Source organism: Arachis ipaensis, chromosome B06 (genome assembly GCF_000816755.2).
Source record: "Arachis ipaensis cultivar K30076 chromosome B06, Araip1.1, whole genome shotgun sequence".
NCBI lineage: Eukaryota > Viridiplantae > Streptophyta > Magnoliopsida > Fabales > Fabaceae > Arachis > Arachis ipaensis.
Window position 1 is genome coordinate 81,487,483 of NC_029790.2, and position 11,603 is coordinate 81,499,085.

General features: G+C 38.6%; 1 pseudogene; it reads left to right on the plus strand.

Annotated features, from left to right (window-relative positions):
* The window catches only part of LOC110263766, a 49,504-nt pseudogene extending 44,305 nt beyond the window's left edge, over positions 1 to 5,199 (plus strand).

Consider the following 11,603-nt stretch of genomic DNA (forward strand, 5'->3'; position numbering starts at 1 on the left):
ATCTTATCTTATCTTATTTCAAAAATCAAATTTCAAATTTCAAATTTCAAAATTTCAAATTTCAAATTTCAAAATTTAATTTTCAAATTCAAAATTTAAATAACCTTTTAATTTAAATTTATTTTTATTTTTATTTTTAATTTTTATTTTACTACTATGAACTCTCACCCCTTTGGCTATGAGTCTGGTTACAATTATGTTGCAGGAAGAAGAAATTACAATGAGAACAGGCATCAAGGTTGGAACAATCAAAGATGGGAGGAGCCACAAGGATTTAATCAACCCTCATGGCAACAACCACCTCCAATGGACTATCAACAACCACCATCATATGCCTATGAACCTCCTCAATACAACTTGGGACCACCATACTCACAAGCCCTTTTCCACCATTCACCTGCATATGACCCTAACCCTCATCCACCATACCAACCACCTTATGAACCAAATGAACCCTCCTATCTACCCCAAACCTCCATGGAGAAAGTACTTGCCGATCTAAACTCTACTATACAAGCTCTCTTCACCCAAATCAGACCACCGAATACCTTCAATAATCAACCCTCAAGCTCTAGTGCACTTCCTTGTCAACCACAGAATAATCTCTCCATCCCATCACCACCATCCATGGAAGAGCACCCACATCCATCAATCCAAGAGCAAGATGATCCCAATTATGCTATTGATATGGAACAGGAAAGAAGGAATCATCTTTGCAAATCCATACTTCATAAAGAGCTAGAGGAGGCCCTACGGCTAAGGGTAGGAGAAACCATAACATAAGAGCTCACCAAACGTCCAACTTAAGGACTTTAACTAAAAGTGCTAGGTGGGAGACAACCCACCATGGTGTGATCGTTCATTTTTCATTTTTATTTAAGTTTTATTTGTTTTTGAGTTTTATTTTATTATATTGAACCTGGAGTTTTGCATCACATTCATATTAACACTGCATTCTGCATCTTTTCAGATTAAAAATAAAAAATAAAAAAGCGACCACGCGACCGCATCAGCGACGCATCCGCGTCGCAAGAAGATGGGAGAGAATATTAATATGAATAGGGAGTTTCGCAGGAGCAGCGCTGGAGGCGTGCCAATGGCACAAATAACCCCACGCGACCGCGTCGCTGACGCGTCCGCGTCACCTGGGAATAATGGCCTCCCACGCGACCGCGTCACCCACACGGCCGCGTGACCTGAAAATCAACGTCAACCGGGTGCATGGCCGAAAGTTGAGCTGGAGTTGGGCTGGACTCGTGCTGGAAGCCCAAGCCTCACCACGCGAACGCGTGCCCCACGCGTCCGCGTCATATCCCCATGATGGCCACTCACGCGATCGCGTCGACCACGCGTTCGCGTCACCCAGAATTTTGGCAAAATGAGTTTCGAACAGAGAGTTGTGCGACCGCGAGGCTGCACTCACGCCACTAGCACAAATCAAGTCACGTGATCGCGTACCCCACGCGTCCGCGTCACCCAACCTTATCGCGCACCACGCGACCGCGTCACCCACGCGATCGCGCCGCCAGCATCGCACAACCTATCCAGGATGGCCACCAGGAAGAAAACCGGAAGACGTTTACATGGGGAGACAGACAAGTCCATCTGCACAATCCTTAGAGAAAAGCAACAGTTGAAACAACCCGTCCACCTGCACATCTCAGTATGCACCGAGGACGGTGCAATCTTTAAGTGTGGGGAGGTCGATACCGATCTCCATGGGTTAGTACTTTCCTGTCTCAAATACCAATATTTTATTTTCTTTGTTAATTGTTACATTTGCATATTTAATTGCATGTTTATTTGGTTTTATGCATTTAGTTACTACTTGGTTGAAGTAATATTTTCTTTTTCAAGAAATTTTTATAATATTTCACTAATTTAAATTGAAAAATTTTTTTTTATATGTTAGACTTGTTTGGAAGTTGTATTTGGAACATGGTTTTTGAGCTAAAGAACACACAACCTGTGAGATTTTGAGCTTATTTATATGGTTACATTATTTAACCATAAATTTTTATTCTTGTGTGTTTACTTCTCTATGATTGCAATATTAGCTTTGTTCCATTCTATATGTCCATTATTTAGTATATTTACATGCTTGCATAGGATTGAGGCCATTGTTTGATTTTAGCTCACTTATCCCAAATAAGCCTACCCTTTAAATCACCCTTGTCAGCCACTTTGAGCCTTTTAATCCCCATTTGTTCTATATTTTACCACATCACTAGCCTTAAGCGGAAAACAAATTAATTATCCCAATTGAATCTTTGGTTAGCTTAAGATAGAGATTGTGTATCAAATAAGTGTGGGGAAATTGTGGGAACATGGGTTGATAAGGGAATGTAACATGTTTCTAATTTATTTGAATATTAGGAATTTGGGAACCTACTCATGAAAAAAAAAACCAAAATTGAAAAATAATAGAAAATCCATGTGCATTGATAAGTTATGTTTATTTCTCTACAAAAAAAAGAGAAAAAAAATATATAATATAAATAAATAAATAAGGGGACAAAATTACCCCAATGTTAAGTTAATAAAAGATCAATGCACATGTGATAAAAAAAAATTTTAAGAAAATTTGGTACATGAGTATGGGAATTATACAAAAGTGGGAATTATGGGTAGCTAGGCATGAATTTAAAAGTATATAGAGTATATGTATATTAGGTGAGAGCTTAGGTTAATTGAAGATTCATATTATAGCTCACTTGGCCATACATATATCCTTACCTTTACCTCAGCCCCATTACAACCTTGAAAAGACCTCATGATGTTTGCATTGGTACATTAAATTTTTGTTGATTGGTTAGATGAAGAACAAGGTTTAGAAAGCATGACTAGAGAAGAGTAGAGTGAATAACCCTATACACTTGAGAGATTAGAGTGATATACACTTCCAGTGAGGGTTCAACGCTTAAATTCTATGTTCCCTGCTTTCATGAGCTGTCTTCTTACAAGTTCACTTGCTTTTTATTGTCTGATTTGAATTAGTGGAAATTGATTTGTATTTATCTTGGAGAACTTATTTACTCTTAACCAAGTAAGTAAAAGCATTTAGCATGTAGTTGCATTCATAGGTTGCATTTCATACCATTCCTCTTCATCTTTATAGCTTCTCTTGAGTATAGCATGAGGACATGCTAGTGTTTAAGTGTGGGGAGGTTGATAAACCACTATTTTATGGTTTATCTTGTACTCAATTGAGTGGTTTTTATTAACTCTTTACCCACTTATTCATACTATTTGCATGGTTTTATATTTCCTTCCTAATTATGTGTTTTGATTGAAAATATGCTTCTTTGATCTTATATTTGCTTATTATTAATCCTATCTTATTACCATTAGATGCCTTGATATGTATGTTAAGTGTTTTCAGATATTATAAGACAGGAATGGCTTGGAGGATGGAAAGGAAGCATGCAAAAGTGGAAGGAATACAAGAAGTTGGAGAAACTGCTAAGTTGTCCAACCTGACCTCTTCGCACTCAAACGGCTATAACTTTAGCTACAGAGGTCCAAATGATGCGGTTCCAGTTGCATTGGAAAGCTAACGTCCGGGGCTTCGATTTGGTATATAATATGCTATAGTTTCTCTGATGCTAGGCAACGCGACCGCGTGATCCATGTGGCTGCGTCGCAGTGACGGAAATCAGCATGTTTGAATTCTTCTCCAGCGATTTCTGGGCTGTTTTCGACCCAGTTCTCAGTCCAGAAAACACAGATTAGAGGCTATAAAGTGGGGGAATGCATCCATTCATAAGAAGGCTTTTAAATTCACAATTTTAGGAGTAGATGTAGTTTTTAGAGAGAGAGGTTCTCCCCTCTCTCTTAGGATTTAGAATTAGGATTCTTTTCACTTCATGATTATTTCATCTTTTGCGATCACAGGTTCAATGTTCCTTTTATTTATTTTTCTAATTTAATTTATGAACTCTTCCATGTTACATTTGATATCTTTATTAGTGCTAATTTGAGGTATTTTCAGATCTATGATTGCTTTCCTTTATTTAAATAATTTAGATTTTTCTCTTTTGGCTTTGGTTGATTTATTGGTAACGCTTGAGCTGTCAAATAAAACAGTGGTTGAAATTGGGAGTTGCTCCAATAACTCTAGTCTTTGCATAGGAATTGACTAGGATCTGAGGATTAAGCTAATTGATCCACTTGATTTACCTTTATAGTTAGAGGTTAACAAAGTGGGATTAAAACCCAATTCTTATCGCAATTGACAAGGATAGGCCTTCCAGTTCTCATATCTTGCCAAGAGATTTTATTGTTATTATTTTATTTTACTTGTCATTCAACGTATTCCCTCCTTACCTCCTAATAAACCTCAATTTACAACTCATAACCAATAATAAGAACATACCTCCCTGCAATTCCTTGAGAAGACGACCCGAGGTTTAAATATTCGGTTATCAATTTCAAAGGGGTTTATTACTTGTGACAACCAAAACTTTTGTACGAAGGGATTTCTGTCGGTTTAGAGACTATATCTACAACGCGACTGTTTTTATGAAATTCTTTACTGGCAAAAATCCTAACGTCATGCTTCCTTAGTGATTTTATTTTATTGTTGCCCTATGATCACGAAATTCTTTTATTATTATTTTTAGGATGAGAAAAAAGGGTAAGGCACCGGTTACTTCACCAGTTGAGCAAACTACCGCTCGCTTTCCTGATGTTTGGTGGGATCGCCCAAGGGATAAACCGAATACCTTGGTCAACCGAAGAGCCTACTGTCAATACGAGGCTATTGAGAAGCGCACAATCCATTGGGAGCGGCCGTTGAAGGTTCCAAGCCTGTATAAGATGAGTATTCATCAACGGATTGCCTCGATTCAGTAGGGATTTCTCGAGCGAGAATCCATTGAAGTAAATGAGACTATAGTGCGGGAATTCTATGTGAACTACCAAGCTTGGGAAACAAAGTCAGTATTCCTCCGGGGAAGGATGTTGGATACGTCCAATGAAGCTCTAGAAGCTATTCTGAACATCCCCCATATTCCGCTTGACAAGGATGATTATTTCAAGATAAAGGTGGATGTGTTCAAAGGAAGAATATCTCTAACTCCCATTCTTGAGAGAATAGGCCGTCCTGGTGCATCTTGGGAGTATAGCAAAGAGAGAAATTCTGTTCCCACCAGTATTGCATACTCTGATTTGAATACCGAAGCTCGTATATGGCATTAGATTGTGGCGGACTACATCATCTCGAGCACCCACACTACCCATGTGAGATTTCAAACTGCTTTGCTACTGTGAGCTATTATGGAAGGGAAGCATATAGCCATGGCACCTTTATTACGCAAATCGATTTGGAAATTGGTTGAGAAGAAGAACATCAACATTCCATTTCTGTTGATGGTGATGCGCTTAGCAAACGCAGCAGGGGTAGAGAGGCAACCAATGGATATAATGTTCGAGTTTCCAAGAGGCAACAAGTTCATTTCGAGGGGAGAATTGGATGGATCATCAGATAAGACACCCTCGAAGAGGAAGGCACCCGTAGCACCACCATCAAGTCTACTAAGCTCATCGACTCCTTTACCGATTCTCCAATCTCTTCCGGATCTATTCCGAGACATCTTGCACAATATCCACCGCATAGAGCATTTGGAGCACAAGCATTTTGAGTGGATAGCGGCAAAGCTAGAAGGAAGAGACCCCGGCCTAATTCCTGAGGCTTCATCCGAGCTAGTTGGGGAGGAGTATGATGAAGGTGACCAACCCATTCCCGACACCAGCAGCTGAAGGTGGCCCCGAAGTTCTCATTCTCCCGGATCCTAAGCAAGCATGGAGGACCGTGCACGAACTAAGTGTGAGGGAGGATCGACTTCGCGTGGGGGTAAAAATTTCTTTTCTCAAAACACTTTGCAATACTCATTTTGTTCTTTTTATTCAGTTTTAGTAGCTTTATCTTTATTGCATCTTAGTTGGTTTGTTTGTACATATCTCTTCATAGTTCATAGTTATGTGGTAGTTAATGTTTGCATGTTGCATGTTAGAATGAATAAGTTTTGGTGAAACACCAAGAAATTGCCATGAAATTTTTCTTTGGGCACACCATCGGTTGAATTGAAGAAAAATTTTGTGTTTTCCAACTTGCTTGAAATTTTCTATTTGTGGAACATTGAAAAGAGCTAGAACAACATACCTTGTAAGATTTGAGCCTTGATAGATGGTTGCATTTTTCAACCATAATGTTTGTTCTGGTGTGATTTCACTCTTTTTTTTTATTGTGATCATTGATTTGCATGATTCCTTATATCCTGTATTTGTTGTTTGGATGCATTTAGCATGATTGAGGCTATTTTTTATGTTAAACTCACCAACCTATATGGCCAACCCTTGTACTCACCATTGTGAACCCCTGTTGAGCCTGTAATTCCCTTTTGTCCTAATTTTAGCACATTACTTCCCTTTAAGCGAAAAACCATTGATATCCTTGAATTAGTCTTTGATTAGCTTGGGTGGATTAGTGCGTATATTCTAAGTGTGGGGGGTGGCATTGTTAGGAAGCATTGGTGATAAGGCGTGGAACTCATTGTGAAAAATTGGCAGTTAAAAAAATGCTCATGTATTCTTTGTCTTAGGTCATATGCATCTCTTGTGCTAACAAAGGCAAGAAATAATTAAAAAAAAAAAAAACTGTGCATAATAGGAAGTGAAATAAAAAGTTGAAATAAAGGATGCATATGTTCATGTTTTGAAAAGAAAGTGCATGAGTAAGGTGAGATAGGAAGAATTTGGGTAGCTTGGTTGCATTCTTAATGAGTATATAGGTGATATAGGATTAGGTGGACACTTAAGCTAATCAAGGAACTAATTCTTTAAGTCCACTTAACCATATTTATCCTACCTAAACCCTGGCCCCATTATAACCCTCAAAAGACCTCATGATATTTGTCTTTCATGCATCAAATAGTAGTTGATTGTTGGATGAAGTGCAAATCTTTGACAAGCATAAAAAAAGGAGAATTGAGTGATTAAAACCCTAAACATTGAGCGAATTGAGTGAATACACATCCAGTGAGGGGTTCGATCACTCAATTTAATGTTCTTGCATCTCATGTTGTATGTTCTTGCAAGTTGTTTGTTGATTAGTCTTGAAAAGTTCAATTCAATTCCTTGGATAATATTTTAGTGCATAAACTCTTTGCATTTGCCCCAAAGCCTTCTTGTGATGGATTGGAATTTCATGGTTTGTTTTACCAACTCTTTGCATAGTACATATTGGTAGTAACCTTTAGGTTAATTGCATGCATTTAGGTAGTACATAGAATAAATTGTTTTCCTTTCATCTATCTCCTTTGAGTGCTTAGCATGAGGACATGCTAGTGTTTAAGTGTGAGAGAATTGATGAGTCCATATTTGATGATGATTTTTGGTTGATATTGAATGGATTTCATCATATAAACTTGCACTTATTCCACTAAATAGCATGCATTTGAACTTGCCTCCAAATTTGTGCTTGATTATGAAAACATGCTCTTTTGTGCCTAATTTGATTAATTTTATTCCATTTACCTTCCATTCGATGCCTTGATATTATCTATGAGTGATTTCAGAGGTATAAGGCAGGAATGGCTTCGAGAAAATGAAAGAAGAGCATTCAAAGAGAGGAAGCATGAAGAATCAAAGCAGAAGAGCTCAGCCTAGTGTGCGGACGCACAGACATGCGTGCGTACGCACAGCCACCAGATCAGAGCCACGCGTGCACGTGAGCCGCATCGCGCGTTCCAATCAAGCATCGCCTAGTGTGCATGCGCACAACTTCCTGTGCGTACACACGGGTCGAGATTTTTCACAGAGTGTGCGAACACACACATCTGTGCGTCCGCACAGGTGGACGCACATGCCTTCATTAAAATATGACATGACTCGCGGTTTTGATGGATTTGAGGCCCATTTCTGAAGCCATTTAGCTCATAAGGAAGGGAGAATGAAGACCATACCGTAGCATAACATTAGTGTAGCTTAGGAGTTGTAGTAGATAGCCTTTTAGTGTAGTTTTTCTTTAAGTTTTTCATCATCTTCTCTACTAGGGTTTATACTAGGGTTTTTACATTCAAGTGCCATTTCAATTTTGATCTTGGATTTTGCTAATTTCCATTGTAAGTATCTCTTTGTCATTACTCTTTATAGTTACATTGTTCTTACTCTTTCTTATAATTCAAGTTATAGTTCAATTTCACTTCTCTCTTGTAATTTCTATTTCTTGTTGATAAATTTGATATTTGATGATTATTACGTGCTTTCTTGAGTCTTTATTGTTGATTGAGATCATTTGTTACATTTGGTTTTTGCCAACCTAGTTTTCTATCTCTTGGCTTGGGAAAAGTGAGTTATTGGGTTCCTAGAGTTGGAATGTCCAACATTTAGTGTCAATTTTGGATTGTTAATTATTCTTGTTCCCACTAACGCTATGTTTTTGCTAAGCTGATTAGCAAGCAATTTAGGATTTGTGGGTTAAGAACACTTATGCTCATTTAACTTACTCTCCGATGTGAGGTTGATCAAGTGAGATTAATCCATTCTAGTTGTCATAGTTGTGGTTCCAACAAGGAAAGGACCCTTAGCTCACTCCAAGTCAAGATGCCTTTTATGCTTAATTTTCTTTATTCACATTTACATTAGTTCCCTCTATACTTTACTTGTATATATTGCATAGTTACTTCATTGATTCCTTTATTAGTTCATCTATTACAATTTTTCTTGTTCTTTCATTGCTTTATATGTTTATCCCTTTATTAAAAACCCCATGATCCTCACAACCAAGATTGCACACTCATTGGTCTCAAGCGTCATTGGGAGACGACCCGGGAATTGAAACTCCCGGAATTGAATTGGTTTTGAATTGTGACACATCCTTTGGATTAAACATTTGATTGGGGATTAATTGTTGATTTAGACTATACTTTCAATGATGGAATTTTATGTTTTGAAATTCTAGATCAACAACGAATCCATCCACTATCAAGGGTGTGCTTTGATTATAGGCGTCTCAACCAGGCTACTCTCAAGGATCACTACCCGTTACCGTTCATCGATCAAATGCTTGATCGCCTATCTGGTAAATCACACTACTATTTTCTGGATGGTTACACTGCTATTTTCAAATTCATATAGCTCCTGAAGATCAGGAGAAAACAACTTTTATATGTCCCTTTGGAACGTATGCATATAAGAGAATGCCTTTTGGCTTATGTAATGCACCGGCTACGTTTCAAAGATGCATGATGAGCATTTTCACAGATTTTCTTGAGAACTATATGGAAGTTTTCATGGATGACTTTAGTGTGTATGGTGATTCATTTAACCTTTTCTTGGATAGTTTAGCTAGAGTATTAGACAGGTGTGTTAGTTCAAACCTTGTATTGAATTTTGAAAAATTTTATTTTATGGTAAAACAAGGTATTGTTCTAGGACATGTTGTTTCAAATACTGGTATTTTAGTTGATCCAGCAAAGGTAGATCTTATTTCTGGTTTACCTTACCCCTCCTCCGTGAGGGAAGTCCGTTTGTTTCTTGGTCATGCAGGTTTCTACCGGCGATTTATCAAGGACTTCAATAAGGTAGCACTACTTTTATCTCGATTGCTGCAGAAGGATGTTGAGTTCGAGCTGACTGAGGACTGTATGGAAGCGTTTGATAAGCTGAAGATTGCCTTGACTCAAGCTCCGATTGTGAGAGGGCCAGACTGGAGCCAGCCATTTGAGATAATGTGTGACGCCTCTGACTATGCAGTAGGAGTGGCGCTGGCTCAATGCGAAGGTAAAGACCCTTATATAATTGCTTATGCTTCTAAGACCTTAGACGATGTTCAGTCTAATTATACTACCACTGAAAAAGAGCTTCTGGCTATTATTTTTGCTCTGGATAAATTCCGAGCCTACTTACTTGGTACTAAGGTAGTAGTATACTCAGACCATGCAGCTCTAAAATATTTATTAGCTAAAAAGGAGTTCAAACCAAGGTTAATACGTTGGATATTGTTGCTGCAAGAATTTGATTTAGAAATCAAAGATAGGAGTGGTTCCCAAAATTTAATGGCGGACCACTTGAGTCGCCTAGAGCACATTAAGAATGACTCCACTCCTATTAATGATGCTTTTCCATTTGATAGCTTGCACGCAATATCTGAGGTGGTTCCTTGGTATACACCTATAGCTAATTATTTGGTTAGTCGTACCTTTCCTCCTAATTTTACTAAGCATCAAAGGGACAAGCTTAAAAGCGAGTCTAAATATTATATATAGAATGACCCATATTTATGGAGATGTGGTGCTGACCAAATAATTAGAAGGTGTGTGCCACAATCAAAATTTCAGTCAATTTTAGAGGCCTGCCACTCTTTTGAAAGTGGTGGACATTTTGGTCCTCAAAGAACTGCTAGAAAAATTTTGGATTGTGGATTTTGGTGGCCCACACTATTTAAGGATGCAACTGCTTTCTGTGAATCCTGCTCCACATGCCAAAGGTTTGGGAATATATCCAAGAGGGATGAGATACCCCAACAACTTATGTTGTTTTGTGAAATTTTTTATGTTTGGGGTATTGAATTCATGGGTCCATTTCCAAACTCTAGTGGTTTCTTATACATCTTGTTAGCTGTTGATTATGTTTCTAAATGGGTGGAAGCAATTCCTACCCATACTAATGATGCTAACGTTGTTGTCTCTTTTGTTCGAAACAATATTATCTGTCGCTTTGGATCACCACGAGCAATCGTGTGTGATCAAGGCACTCTTTCTTGTAACAGGAGATTGACAAGTCTACTAAAGAAACATTGCATTGTTCACAAGGTGGCGACGGCTTACCATCCTCAGACCAATGGACAAGCCGAGGTGTCTAACAGAGAGATATAGCGTATCCTGGAGAAGATTATCAAGCCTCATAGAAGAGACTGGAGTACCAGGCTTGCAGATGCGCTTTGGGCATATCGGACAGCATACAAGACACCAATCGGAATGAGTCCCTTCCGCCTAGTTTATAGAAAGGCTTGTCACCTCCCAGTGGAGGTGGAGTACAAAGATTTCTGGGTGGTACGAGAATGCAACATGGGATTGGAGAGAGCCGGCGCTGAAAGGAAGTTGCAACTACAGGAATTAGAGAACCTTCAACTCGAAGCATATGAGAACTCTACGTTATACAAAGTGAGGGTGAAGGCTGTGCATGACAAGAATATCAAGAGAAGAGAGTTTAGACTGGGGGAGTTAGTCCTGGTCTACAACTCAAGGTTGAGGCTTATGCCAAGCAAGCTGCGATCAAGGTGGGAAGGACCCTATAGAGTAGAGAAGGCAGAACCATACGGAGTCTTTCACCTGAGTCATCCTTCAAGCTCCAAATTCATCAAAGTCAATGGCCACCGCTTGAAGCTATATCATGGTGAGAAGATGAAGAACAACAAGGAACTGGAGATCTTCCTCTTGGAGGATCCACCAACAAAAGAAGATTGAGTTTGTGGACTGTCCAACTTAAAGATGTTAAAGAAAAGTGCTAGGTGGGAGACAACCCACCATGGTATGATCTTTCATTTTTATTATTAGTTCTATGTTATTTTTATCAGTGTTCAGTTCTGCATAATTACCTTT